Source organism: Struthio camelus, chromosome 3 (assembly GCF_040807025.1).
Source record: "Struthio camelus isolate bStrCam1 chromosome 3, bStrCam1.hap1, whole genome shotgun sequence".
Taxonomy (NCBI): Eukaryota; Metazoa; Chordata; class Aves; order Struthioniformes; family Struthionidae; genus Struthio; species Struthio camelus.
Window position 1 is genome coordinate 132,838,899 of NC_090944.1, and position 14,047 is coordinate 132,852,945.

Below are 14,047 nucleotides of genomic sequence, written 5' to 3' on the forward strand. Positions count from 1 at the left end.
GCAGAGATATTTAAGTAAAATATATTTTACTGCTTCTGTTTGGAATTTATTTTGGTTTAGCTTGATGAGAAAGCCTGTCTGCACAAAGGAAATTTTCATTAAGTTAGCTGAATTGGTACAAATTGTATATGGATGCATGTTAGGCTAATTGATATTCTCAGCAGTGCTGCTGCCTCTCAGTAAGTCAGATACTATTTCAGCACCAAAAGTCACTCGAGTGCCCTTCCAAGACCAAATAACCCCTCAAATTTGATACAACACATACATACACACACATATATATGTGTGTGTGTGTATATATATATATGTGTGTGTGTATGTATGTATACACACATATAAACCTTTAAACACATTCGGAAAGGTTAATGATGTCATACAGGACAATGAAAAGTATAGGCAGTATCATGTACGTGGACTATACGATACACTGTCTAATAACCATCATCGATATTCTGCTTTTAAAGTCACTCAGTGTTAGACAGGTTTCCTGGCATACACAGGTGCAATGTCTTTAGATGTAATATCGCACCTTTTGTTCGCAGCATAAGTCTCACATGGATGGACTGGATGTGTCGAGCGTAGCTAGGATAGGGCACAGCGCCTTGTCTTTGCGGCTGTACGAATTTACGTTCTGGTTTCTGTACTTGCATGATTTTGCACATGTTCTCTTGTATTTAAGTAGTAGAATAAGGAAAAAAGAAGGGGATCAGACGGCCACGTAGTTTTGAAAACTTCTGTATGTCTGACATGAAGCCCCTCAAAACGTAATGCAGCTCTACCGTACTGCCATGATGCCTAGAGACCCTGAGGGAGGGGGAGGCCTCACTGCACAAGCTACCTCGCATACGTAGCAAGAGGCACACCTCGCATGCACACGCCGTTATCAGTTTCTCACCAAAACAAGAGGAAGAGCGCAGGGGAGTGAGGCACCGAGCGAGGCGGTGTGACTTCTTTGCCACCCAGAAAGCCTCGGAGAAAGGCCTAGAAAAGGCGGCAAACTGCTAGCGGGGGAGACGGCCCACCTGCTCTTCGACAGTGCCGGGTGCCCGGGGTCCGAGCTGGTCACCTGCGTGCCCCCACTCACGTTTACGGTCCCCAAAGGGGGCCCCCACGGGGCCGGCAGCACGGGGGAGCCACCGACCGCCTGGGGAGGCGACGCGGCTCCTCGCTGCCAGGAGCAGCTCAGCGCAGCGGGAGGGCCGCCCGGGCCCCCGCCGCCCCTGCACCGCTGGGCTGCGCTCTCAGGGGCAGTACCACTACACCTGCGCCGCCCTGGAGCACACCGGGCCGTTACGGGTGCCGGTGCCGTAAAAGTGAAATCTCATCTTCTCTGAAAGACTCTACGGCTCAGATATTTTACACATAAACACACCTACCCAGCAGCTTCCAACAAAAGGTGTGCCCATATTTGCTAATTAATTACCTAAAATATCAGAAATGTTACCTCAAAATGTCTGTCTCTGTACCTGTTGCCTACTATGTCAACAGCTCCTAGGGAATCAGCGTTCAGTTTACAGCTTGCTGCTTTACTCTTATCCTCCGTGATGGGAATCACACAAAAGACATCTCACAGAGAACTCTGAAAATCAATTCTTTGAAGACCTTTCAAAACAGATTATTACAGAGACAGACACCTCCAGACTGGAAAATTCTTAAAACTGTACTGGGCCCAAGTCATAAGGCTCTCATTAAGTCCTTCACTATCCTGGAAAGTTCTTCAGCACTTACTCACCTAGTAAGCACCTTTCCTGAATGAGCGTTCCCTCTCGAGGGAGGCACGTTCCAGTTTTTCATCACCTGCACCAGCATTTGACTGGCTTTAAAACAGATATTCTGGACTTATGAAGTCCAGGTGCCTAAGAGACTGGCTGTCTTCTCATGAACTACGTATCAGAAAAGACAGTTGAACTAGCAGTTTAACACGGCATGGTGTTTTGTGTGAAAGCTAAACATTTTCTTCCCTATTGGTGTGACAAAGCCCAAGCTTAGTGACTTCCAGAAGCCTTCTGCAGTCTTATTTGTTATCCTTGGCTTTTGAGAACGGAAGTGGTTTGGTGGGATCAAACATAGGTCATTACTGTCTAATGGCCATCTGTTTGTCTATACAAACTGAGTTTGGTAGCTCCAGGTTCGATTCTTAATGTGTGGTCGTCATTATTATTTATCATCACCACCACACCTGATAACGCTCTTCCTGGCTCTCTCGGGAGAGAAGCCAGGAGCTGACGGGACTGAAGTGAGTGAGCTGTCTCCTAATCCCTGGGTGCTGGTCACTCCAACAAGGGCTGAAGGCCTTTTAGCCAGGCAACGTGGGAAAAACTCTGGTCTCCAAGGCTCTTCAGTCTGACTTTTAAAGACTTCAGAATTCCTAAGGGAAGTTGTTTAAAATATCATATGGAGAAAGTAGATAAGGCTGTATACAGGCTTGCCTACAGACAGTGGATATGTCTGTACATGTACGTATAGCGTTCTGCTTATGTCACGCACCACTCAAGCTTCATTCTCACAGTTACCCTGACACATATCTATAGCTCTGCAATTATTATTTCGCCAGTATCTCATGTCTTCCTTCATCTCCAGGAACTATTTACATCTATTTCTTAACATATTGAGCTTCTTACATGTATATACTTGATCCTTACAGTGATTTCAGACATAACCTTTTGCAGTATTCTAGTGTATATGTGGAGATAATGAAGTCGCCCCAAAGGGCATTCACTTAAGCAGTAAGCACCTCAGAACTGATCACAATCAGTTAAACTATCCACCCAAGGTAACAATTATCCTTTTTCTTTTGTTCCTTTTTCCTTATGTACTTAAGTAGCAGAGCTGGAAAAGAAGCTGTCCCCTTGTGCTTAATAATTGATTTTCTACTAATCAGAACTCCGGATAGGCTCTACCAGACCTATGATATTTTAAAAATTAATTATATTTTAGACAGGTCAAGGTATAGCCTCCAAGGCAGTTGACAGACTGTATAAAACCCAGATAAATAGAAGAATAACGCAACCAGCTGCAACATTCATTATTCTTCTTATTGTTCCTAACATTGACTAATTTTGAGTAAAATCTATGGCTAATTGCCTTTAAATAGTTAGTAGGCACATGTTAATTTAAATCATACAAGATCAGATGACACTGGACACTATCATCTGAAGCATAACATTATGTAAAGCTCACTTTTACAGCTTAACACCTACTTCTTGTAAAGAAAGAGTTTGGTGCAGGGGGCCAAATTATGGCAGCCCAGGCACAAGCATGTGCGTAGGCATTAAGGCAGAAAAAGGCCCTTCCTGTTCAAACCTCGCAGAGCTGCAGACACGTTCCTGCCTCCTTCTGCACGAGGCTGGAGAGCAGGCCGGCACGCTCCACCCAACGGCTGGCTGCTCCCAGAAACACATGCCTTTTTCTGCACCCCTAACCAGTGTAGGTGCGGAGTAAGCTGCTGGCTAAATACATAGAAATAATCCTGACCCCACGCAAGAGTCAGCTGTCTGGGAGCAGAACTGAGGGCATAGTCGTATTTTTATTTTCTTAGACTATGCCTATTGAGGTAACGCTTGAATTTGCACAGTGATAGAGCTGCTAGGAAAACAAAAACCGCAAAACAGCAGCAACAAAACATTAATGTGGGGATAACACTTTTTAATGATCCTTTTCCTTAAAAATTCCAGTTTCTTAAAACAGGGTGGACCTGCTCAAAATTAAGACTAATGTTTGAGAAAAATATTATTGGAAATTTTCTTTAGAAAGGTTTAAGAACAAATTTCATTGGAACTTTATATAAAAAAATTCAACCTTAAAATCTGTTGGGATTTTTTAAAGTTCTGGCTGGCCTAAATTCTTCTCTGAGGTGGAACTCCCTTGAATTGCAGTGTGAACAGGATGTACATATTAGAAGAATTTGGCAATCAATTAATTTTTTTTCCTTTAAGGAGCAGGTACAGTATACCTCTCTAAAATGAGCAGGTTAATTTGCTGATGCAGCCTCAAAAGCAATGTTTTCAAAACCCGCTGGGCTTTCTCCCCAGCTCATTACAGAAGTTGTTGCAATATTCCCAAGATATTCATTTCATATGACAGCCTGTTTTGAATATGTAGATATACTCCTTTGTTTAAAATTAGCTGAGAGTCCATAAGCAACTTGGGATGTGTGATTTTCTTACAGGAACTAGACTATGACTACAGGTCAGAATGGAAGGTGAGCTGGTGAGCGTGTACGTATGCATGTTTAGGTGGGTACATACACATAAAAAATACGCAAGGAGTAAGAGTTTAAGAAGGGTTTGAGGCAGACAGATATTTCTGGCAGGATTAACAACACATTAAAAAGGAGAAAAGACTCGTTTCATTGTTCTGACTAAAAATGCTCTATAGCCAACAGCTCCACAGTACTAGCCCACGGATGAAACCTTTGCTGATTTAATCCTGTATGTTGTCCTCCTAGATTTGTATGCAAACTAGAAAAATTCTAGAAATATGTTGTTATCAAAGCAACTGAAATGCTTAGTTAACAAATTAAATATTTAGTCCGAAAAGGGACAATATTGGTCTGCCATTTATCAGGTTAAAAGTCTAGGCAATGCATGTGTTCTGTTTATGTACAAATACATTTTTGATTTATGGCAGTTCATTCATTTGCGTAAAAAATCTGTATCTAAATATGATCTTCAGTTTTAAGCCATATGTACTGTGAGCTTGACAGACTAGATTGTATTTAAAAGGATATGCCTTACATAAAGGCAGAATGGAAAAATATTGAAGTTCTGCACTGCAGAAAACAGAAGATTTTTAACAATGTAAGCATAAGAATATGTGATATCTTAGTTAGATTGTCACCTGTTCTCAAAGCTCTACCCCTACACATTCGAAATGCATCTTCTTTAAATAGCTTTGTAGAATTTGTATCCTGCCACCACATTCATATATTTGTTCAAAGACAGACAGTAACTCTGATTTAGAAGCAAAATCATTTAAATCTATTGCAGTCCCAGATTTTTGCATCAAATTCCTATTACGATGTCTGCAAATTTCCATAGTATAGAACAAAGCAGTCCTGTCCCACAGACACACACATACACAAAACTTTAAGAAACTGTTCTCTAAACAAATGAGGTTAAAGAGCGTGGAAATAAAGAAATTCTAAAGATTTAAGTATTCAAAACAATAGTTTACTGCTTGGTCCTATTTCGGAGCTATACGTGTGCGTGCTCCAGAGCTAACAGTGGGAATGGCAAAACAGAGTTCCTGCAATTTGCTTCTGGCTGATGGGAGACCTTTGACGTTTCTGTCCTGGAGACAGCACTTAGTAAGAGGGGCAGTCAGGTTTGGATCTTTCGGGCCCACTGGTAAGGTCTCCTGAGTAGCCTATTTAACTTTCTCCCGTTCCCTCCTGTTTTTTATTAATCCGCAGATTACAAAGCTTCACGTTCTCAAGCTTTTTTTTCTATTGGTAGCCAACTCTATCAGCCAACTGATAAAAGAACAGCACAAAAAAATTGCAGCCGCTCCTTGGCTAGGTCATTAGAATTATCTTTACAATGCATGTACATAAAATCCCTGGCCTCTGTTCAATAGCCAAAAGCACGTGTTAATTTTCTACTGATTAGGTCAAGGCTATGTAGCTAAATAGATTTTATGGACATATATCCCACTCCCAGAAGGGGAGAAACATCATCTTTTACTTACTCCATTTACTTACTTACCTTGTGTTCAGTGAACATGAAATTTCTCCTTCTTGTGCTAGTGCTGTAGATTTAACTTTTCAGAATTTTTTAGAAATGTGCTACAGGACAACAGAATTAGGAGCAACACAATCAGCCAGCCTTTGGAGAACACTAACGTGGACCATTGTGACAAGGTCTGCATAAGAGAGAATACGTCTCTGTCTCTGGGAAAAATTCTGCTGGCAACAGCAATGGGCAGGGACTTATTCTCAAAGAGAATGAAGAAAGTTGAAACAATGAGGAGCTGAAATAAATGAAAAATGCCAAATCAGTGGGAAATCCTAGGATGCACAGCCTTTCTGAAAATGAGCTACTCTTGCAGACATCTGAAAAGTCTTAGGAAAAGAAATGTTCACCAGAACTTAGAACAGCCCGGCTGTGCCAACAGCACGGATTCAAAACAGCTGGGAAAGTGAACTACACTGGCAAAAATCAAGCAGATGTTTACCTGCAATGAAAGGCAAAACAATAGTTTTGATACATGAAAGACATCATTGGCTTACAAGAACAGATTTTATTTTAGCTGGGGTAAACTTTAGCTACTTTGCTCTCATGCGCATCACTACGTCTGCTGAGCTTGAGGGACTAGACAGACTTGAGCTGAATGAGAAGATACGAATCTGAGTGACATCTATATGTTAGTCAAAATGCCAGATTGTGTTACTGTGCCCTCCCAGGAAGAGTGAGAAGTACTCATTACTCAAGAGAAAGATGACTGAAGTACCTTCCTATCCGTCCCTGCAAGCTTTCTCAGCTGAATCAACAAAACCTTTATGGCTACGTTACCAGTATTGATCTAGAAATCAGCTACCACAGATAATAACGCTGTCTTGGTACTGTATCCTTGCTTAAAACCAGAGACGGACCAGTTAGAGTGACTATGAGGAGAAGACACAAAATGGAAGCTTATTGACGTAGCACTACTGTAAAGCTTGGACATGAGGGAAAATAATAAAAGTCTGAACTCAGCCCCAGCTGTGAATTGCAGCCTGCTGTATGCCTGACTTTTATAAATAAGGTTCAGAGGGTTCTGTGGCAATTCTGAGTCATAAAGCACCCATTAATTTCAGATGTACCGTCCGGTTCATTTCCATGCAAGTCCCCTCTACTAACATGCCTGATACTCTTTCAAATATTTAAGCACTGGGATTTTTAAACAAATCCATTGAATTTCACTGGAAGTTGAGCACTGATCCTCTTTAATCTCCTTTGAAAATTGCAGTCACAGCTCCTTAATGTTTAAACAATTTCTGTAATTCATTAACTCCAGAAATACTTAGATATAACAAAAAGCCACCTTTAAATGAGCATTCAGGACAGTGAATGAGAGCAAACACGTAAATTCATATTTAGCACCGGGCCGTATTATAGACTTTGGAGGGATTTACAGGCCTCAGTTGCTTGTTAGGTTTGATATGACACACTACATCATGTCTATGTGTATCATTGCCCTCTACAGGAGGGAACGGCTGATTTACGTAGCGCTCGCAATTGCTTTTGAGGGGCAAGTCCACAAAGCAGTAAACATTTAATTCAAAAGGTAGAAGTCTATGAACTTATAGCAGAAGCTCTAGATTCCATATCTGATGACATATACTGTGAGATCCAAAAGGCAACCCCGTTTTAAATGTCTATCAGCTGTACAATAACATATTCAAAATCATTCCTTCAAAGGACAGACATAATGATTTTAAGTACAAATGCAGAAAGGGCATAGCATCTTTATCCCCAAATAAAGCCTTTCTTTAGAGATTCAGTATTTTTTTTACAGGATATGCCCAATAAGCACTTTTCAATACCTAGACGGTTTTGCAAATATTTCACATTTTCAAAACGTGAAAAGCACTTAAAACATAGGAGTACATGAAGAAATCTACAAATACTAATCTGGCATTCGCTGCACTTATTGCTGTCATTTTCTTTCACCATTATTTGTATTCACAAACTCGCTCTAGCAATTCTGGATTCAAAAAATGCTGTCATTAACTTCTGCATGACTTACTTACACAATATGCCCATGTTTTCAGGAAAAAACTGGCCACTGTACACGCTCAGATTGCTGAAAAAGGTCCACAGTCATATATGAAACCTGAGGTGCGCTTGTAAATACAAATTCACACTAAGAACAAGGTCTCAGTGGAGCAAGCATGAAATTTTGGCACCAATGAAAAAAAAAGGTAAAGTGCCCATGGAATTCGCCTCAGCGCTTCGCCCCAAATTCCAGCCTTCAGAAAGTATCTATCTCTGAACTTTAAGGTGCACCAAAATGGGTTTTAGCAGAAACATCAAGATCACCTTAATTTCTACCTTTACTCGAACTATCAGGTAATCTATCTCCCGTTTCCTATGATTTTCAGTCTTCCCATGGAACCAAACCGTTTTTGTAAAGACAGCCCAGGAGAACACCATTTCAGATTACTTGTTAAGGAGGTTCCTTCATTTAGGGATTAAACTTCACTGCGTTAAATCTCACACGTATAAACATTGACCAAATATACTTAGGCCTTCTAAAACTGAGTGAAATGCCCCCATCAAGAGTTTCACATATGTCAGTAGTAGATGGATTTCTTTTACTATTATTCATTTTATTTTTTTAATTACAGAAAAGGAAAAATGTCCCTTATGGAAAGAAAAGTTCCTTAAAAAAAACCACATTTCTGAAAAGCATTGAACAAGGCATTAATAACAAACTGAAAGGATAAGCAGAATGGAAGTCTGAAAAATTCTATATTTGTATTATACAGGCATTGTTTTCAATCTTGGCACCTTATTTTTCATGTACATAAAGAGAACACAAGCTACAGCAGGGTGAGACAAAGATCAATGCTGAATGTATTACCTGGCACTGGTCAGACTCAGTTTAATAAGAAAAGAATTGATCCATTAAGCTAAACCTAATTCTTGGCCGAAAATGTTTGAAATCTCTTCTTTATACTGCTAGCTTCATAAAGACCTATAATATTTGGAAGAAACAACTCAGAGCTGAGTTTAATAAGATTGAATGTATTGCAAATATATTTAACAAGAACCTATCAAGTTGTTAATGATTACTATTAATATCAAACAATTTTTGTATAGAATTTTTTATTAGAGTAGTTGTAAAATAGAGCCATGTGAAATGAAATATAAAAAGGTTTTTCGGTAACTTGTTACAGCTACAATTGCAGAGCCAAAACCTTAACCTGTAAGATATAGTAATTTATTTTATCAATCCAGTTTCTCACACAAGTGCAATTCAATTTGTAAAGTATTTAAGTGCCAGTCATTAACACTGTATAGCAAAGTGCAGAAGGACAGAATCTACTATATGTGATTGTGTTATTATATGTGAAGGGACTGCAAAATAAATTACTTTTTCTGTCAGCAAGGCTGGAGCCCTATTGTTAAAATACAACTTCAGATTTCTATGAACTACTCTACAAAGCTCTGTTTCATACCTAAGATAGCTAAAATCAGCTGTCGGTACTGCAGGGATGCCCTACACTGTCAAAGGAACATATTGACAGTCATTTGCCTCTGTCCCTGCTGCCTCGCAGAGTACTTCCCCCTCGAAGCCCAGAGGTGCCCGGCATCGCGGGCGAGCTGCCATCCCACCGGCTCTGCGATCCTCTGCTTTGCAGGCCAGCACCACGGGGGGATGCCGGGGAGAAACCCCCCGCCCCTGCCGCGCACGCCAACGGCCAGCGCCGAAACGCGGCGCCTGCGTGGCCTTGGGAAACCTGCATCTACGCTCTTGTGCTGTGCCTTCTCCGTGGACAAATACAGGACCACAGATTAAAATTTTGCCCGTCGAACAGCTTTTTAGATGGCATTGTCTCTTTAAACAATATATAAAAGCATGAGGGCGGGAATTACCACTTCACCTAGGGTTTGAGCAGAAGAGGACACAACTGGAATCAATTCAGCAGTGGTTACAATCGAGCTGCAGTTTTAATTAAGGTGACAATGCGACAAAAATACATCCACACAAAAAAATCAAAAGTCTGAATTCAGCAAAGAGAATTGCTGAAACAGAGGGTGAAAGCGAATGGAAAACAGCACTGGAGGAAAAGGACAGAGCAGGAAATAGAAAGTACTGAAAAGTCAATTATTACATGCCCGAAGGTTATATGCGCTGTCTAGCATGAGACCACTGTGTGTTAAAAAATATATATATTGTGGATGAAGAGGAAAATACAAGAAAATTAATTTAAGAAAAAGGCATATTTAAAGTATAAAAATATAAAGAGAGAAGAGAGCTAGAAAGATTATAGCGAACGTTAAAAGACTAACGTACTGATAAGGAAAGCAAGAGGTGAAAATGAAAGGAGAAGTTCACATAAGATGAACAAATTGTAAATAAGGATTTTTTTTCTTCTCAAGCATGTAAAGAACATAAGGTCACGGAGAGAAACAGAAGCACACCTATGAAATGGCAAATAGCAGTATACTAACAGGAAGGAGACTGCTTAAAAATGAACTCTCTATTTAATTGTCCATAAAACAAGGTTGGGACTGATGACAGGATCAGACATAAATTTCCTGGGGGAGGAAGAATAAACACCGAAGAAAATCAGTAACATGACAGAACAGCTCATCAAGAAATTAGAAAGTCTGAAGGTTCACATAACTTCAAGAATAGACAGAATTAATTCAGAGCTCAGAAGAATGTCAGAAGAGACAGAGGAATCATTAGCAGATATATTTAAAATCTCGTTGGAAATACGAGCTGGAGCAATAATCACTATCTAGCAAAATACCAAAACCCTGACTTCACATCTCTGTGATACTCCTGAAACGTTATTATTCCAGGAAACAATACAATTTAGAGTTTATGTAACTGCAAGAGAAACTGCTAGCCCAGCTCACAAAAGGGTTATCATGCCTAAAAATGCCCTCAGCACTTTTTTTAGAAGAATTAAAAATTATTGATCATAGTGGAAGGCGCAAGCATATATTCCACCCTCTTTAGAGGCTTCATAGAGTAACACATAAAAGACTAATCTACAAGGTCAGTAAGTGTGGAAACAATCGGTAAAGATGACAGAATATGGTCGAGAGAGGAAAAACTGGTAGGTCAGTCAATGAAAAGAAACAGGATGAAATTCAGAATGACTTTAAATATACTCAGACAGACCAAAAGCCTGACAGAGTAGAAGGGAAGGCAAATTTCTTTCAGAGTTGACAAATTCATGCTAATAAAACTAGCAGTAGCGTATAACAAGGAAAAGGACTCTACCCTTTAAAGGCATAAAGTCTAAGTCACCAAGTCTGATCCGTCTCTCACGTTGGTGAATTGTTTCTGGTTTTCCCAAGAGGAGGAGGTGAGAGGCAAGCCCTCTGAACATCAGAAAAATTAAGAAGGGAAAACAATTTTTCAAAAACCCGAGTGCAAACTGCAAATGGTGTCAGAAGTAAGCCAACTGAATTTTCTCTATCACTGTAATATAAGGCAATATGAGAACAAAATACTACACTAGAGGAACTTGGGGATTTGAGCGATTGGTACAAAGCTAGTGAAATCAGTGGTTTTCTTCACTGATGTCAATGTGTCTTTAGATCAGACCATTACTTACTTAATAGAAGTACATAATTTCCAGTAGAGGAAAAAAATCCATACCTCTTAAGAGCAAATCAAGAAATTAATTATATGTATGACCAATAATTGACCCTATTTATTTGATTTTGTTTAGGAAACAGTTATATGTTGTTCAGCAGTTAAGAGTCTATATATCTCTGCAAGGTAAGAGTCAGAAACACCATGTACTTGCTTGGTTTTCCAGTATTATTCCTCTCTGTTGTTTTCCAGATCCTATTAGTATGCTAAAAAGGTCGGAAAAGAGGTGTCCCAAATTTATATCTCTCTAGCATTCAACTATTTCTAAGCCACTTCATGTTTTTTTTCTTTGACTCTCCTCTAAACTACTTGACTTTGTTTCTTTGGTCAGTCCTCATTAGCAAGTCTCTGCATCTTGAGCAGTTCTAACATGACCATTTCCTTCCTGCTGTGCCTTAAAGGATTACCACAATCGATCAGAATATTCTGTATAAGCCAGAGTCATTGATTTATTGGCATAATATTTTGGTAATATTATGCATCTCATCCCACTAGGAGACTGATCATCTTCCACTGAAATCAGCTGTAGTATTGCTATTGATTTAAATGGAAGTAGGATCAGATTCGGCAGCCAAGTTATCAGGGAGAGTTTTTCATTGATCTCGCCATGGTGACACAGAGATCTTCTCCACAAGAAATCACTGCTAATATAGAATCTGAAAATGGATAACATAAATTTAAATGATGCTTTCTAATATGCATTACCATGAACTGTCTCGTTCGATAGTCTGTTAATTTACTCACCTTTGGCAGACGCTTTTAAAATTTCTCTCAGACTTTTAAAAATCTCGATTACCTCAGATAGCAGCATATCATCTGCACATTTTTTTCAAAGTTCACCCCAAATTAAAACACACCAGTATTGAATAACTCCAGTCCTAAAGCAGCACCTTTGATGACACCCTGGAACACTAGGCCAGTGGTCAGCGGCGTCGCTTGTAGCCACCATTCTTGGATACACTTGAACGTTCCAGTAGATCAGAGAGGCATAATTTTTCTTTTAACTAACCCATACTGGCTTATATGAATCACAAAGTAATTGTAACATAATACTGTTTTGAAATACCATTCAAACCAGTTTTCCTGCTACTCAAATAAGAACCCATGTGTCTATTCATTCCCTCTTTAAAACTAGGCACATCTTAAATTTCTAATATTACAGTGTAGTAGCTGGTTTTAAAAGGAAGTTTTGTGAAATTATTACCACTAGCAACATATTAGATACCAGCAGTGGAATGGTGTAGAGATTGCTACAGAAATGGGAAAATGATAGTTAAAAGGGAAACATACCACGAGCAAGAGAAAAGGAAAAAGGATTTCTTAACCAGCAATAGAGGAAAGTCCCTTTTACAAAGCAGGCTGGCAAGTAACATCTTCAGAAAAAATGAGGTGAATGAAACTTGTATACCTGATATAGGTATAGCTACTGTCACTCTACAAAATCATCTCTTGAAGTAAAAATTAGATTACCTAACTCCAAGACCGGATATGTGAATTCTCTTATACCAGTAAGGAGACAATGTGTTTTGTGTTTCACCTCCATTTTGTTTTTCTTACTGTTTAATTTCTCCATTCCTTTCTCATCAGACACAGCTGCCACTGGCTTCAAGGTAGGATGTCATTCAATGCTATTAAAACTATTACTTTGAAGTACCTGAATGAAGATGGAGTTCATACCTGTTTGGTTGTGAATGCTTAGATAAAGAGGTTTTGCATAAATTCATTTAATAAAGAAAAAAATGTATATGCGCAATTAAAAAATAATAAAAAATATGAAGTGTGTGATGTTCAAAAGCACTTAGTTGGCCTAATTCTGCTGTTAATGGTAGAACTCCCATTGACTTCAATGGATCCAGAGTTAGGCCAGCACTGAGCACTTTTGAAAAATCACTCCCTATAGAATGAACTCTTTGATCAATGAAGGCTTATTTTTTAATGACTTCACAGCTTATGAAAGGGGCACACTGACAGCTCTCTGTTTCTCTACACAGCAGACTTCACCATGAACTGAAGCAGTGAGAGCTTATTTATAAAATTAAGGTATCTCATCCCTATCCTTTAGAAGTAAGGAGACATTTCTCCATGTCTATCCAGTCATGGATAGCTGAAAAAAGATGAAAAAGCTCTGAAAATTAATACAAAAATGGGTTAGTTTTAGGATGGACACCTTTCAAGCAGACTGATCACATAGGATATGGCATGGCTAGCAGAGAGTCGAAGCTTTTAATCAATACTAGGATGGAAGAAAATGAAATATGTCACTATTGTCTGAAAAAGCCTTTGCATCCAGTGCCTAATTCTCTAAGTGAGCTAGGTTCTTAAAAGTTTTGGAGGGGAAAAAAAAAACCACTGTGAAAAAAAGCACAGAGACTTCTGATTACTGCATCTGTGATTTCTGTCCTGCCTATGATATTTCACTTACTGCAGTTTTAAAGGACTGATCTAGTTCGGGTAGGTGGAAAGCAAAGAGGAGTGCCAAACCCCAACATTTCTCACATGACCTGATTCACAGAAGTTCCTTTGTGTTTTCAGATGAAGTTGTTTAACCATGCCAGAAAAAAGTTACTGGAAAGTGTCATCGTGGCAGAATATGTGCGTGCTGTTACGATGTAGAGATGGTATGTAGGGGAAATTGCTAGTAAAAAGGACCAAACAACTGAAAGAGGAAAAAGAGAAGTTATGGTACGGCTAATAATATGTCTGTTATACAGTGAATGCACTTGCA

General features: G+C 39.4%; 1 protein-coding gene across 17 annotated transcripts in view; it reads right to left on the reverse strand.

Annotated features, from left to right (window-relative positions):
* LOC138066889 (uncharacterized) overlaps positions 1-14,047 on the reverse strand; it is a 512,507-nt gene that overhangs the window by 484,307 nt on the left and 14,153 nt on the right. The gene's annotated exons all lie outside the window — the stretch shown is intronic.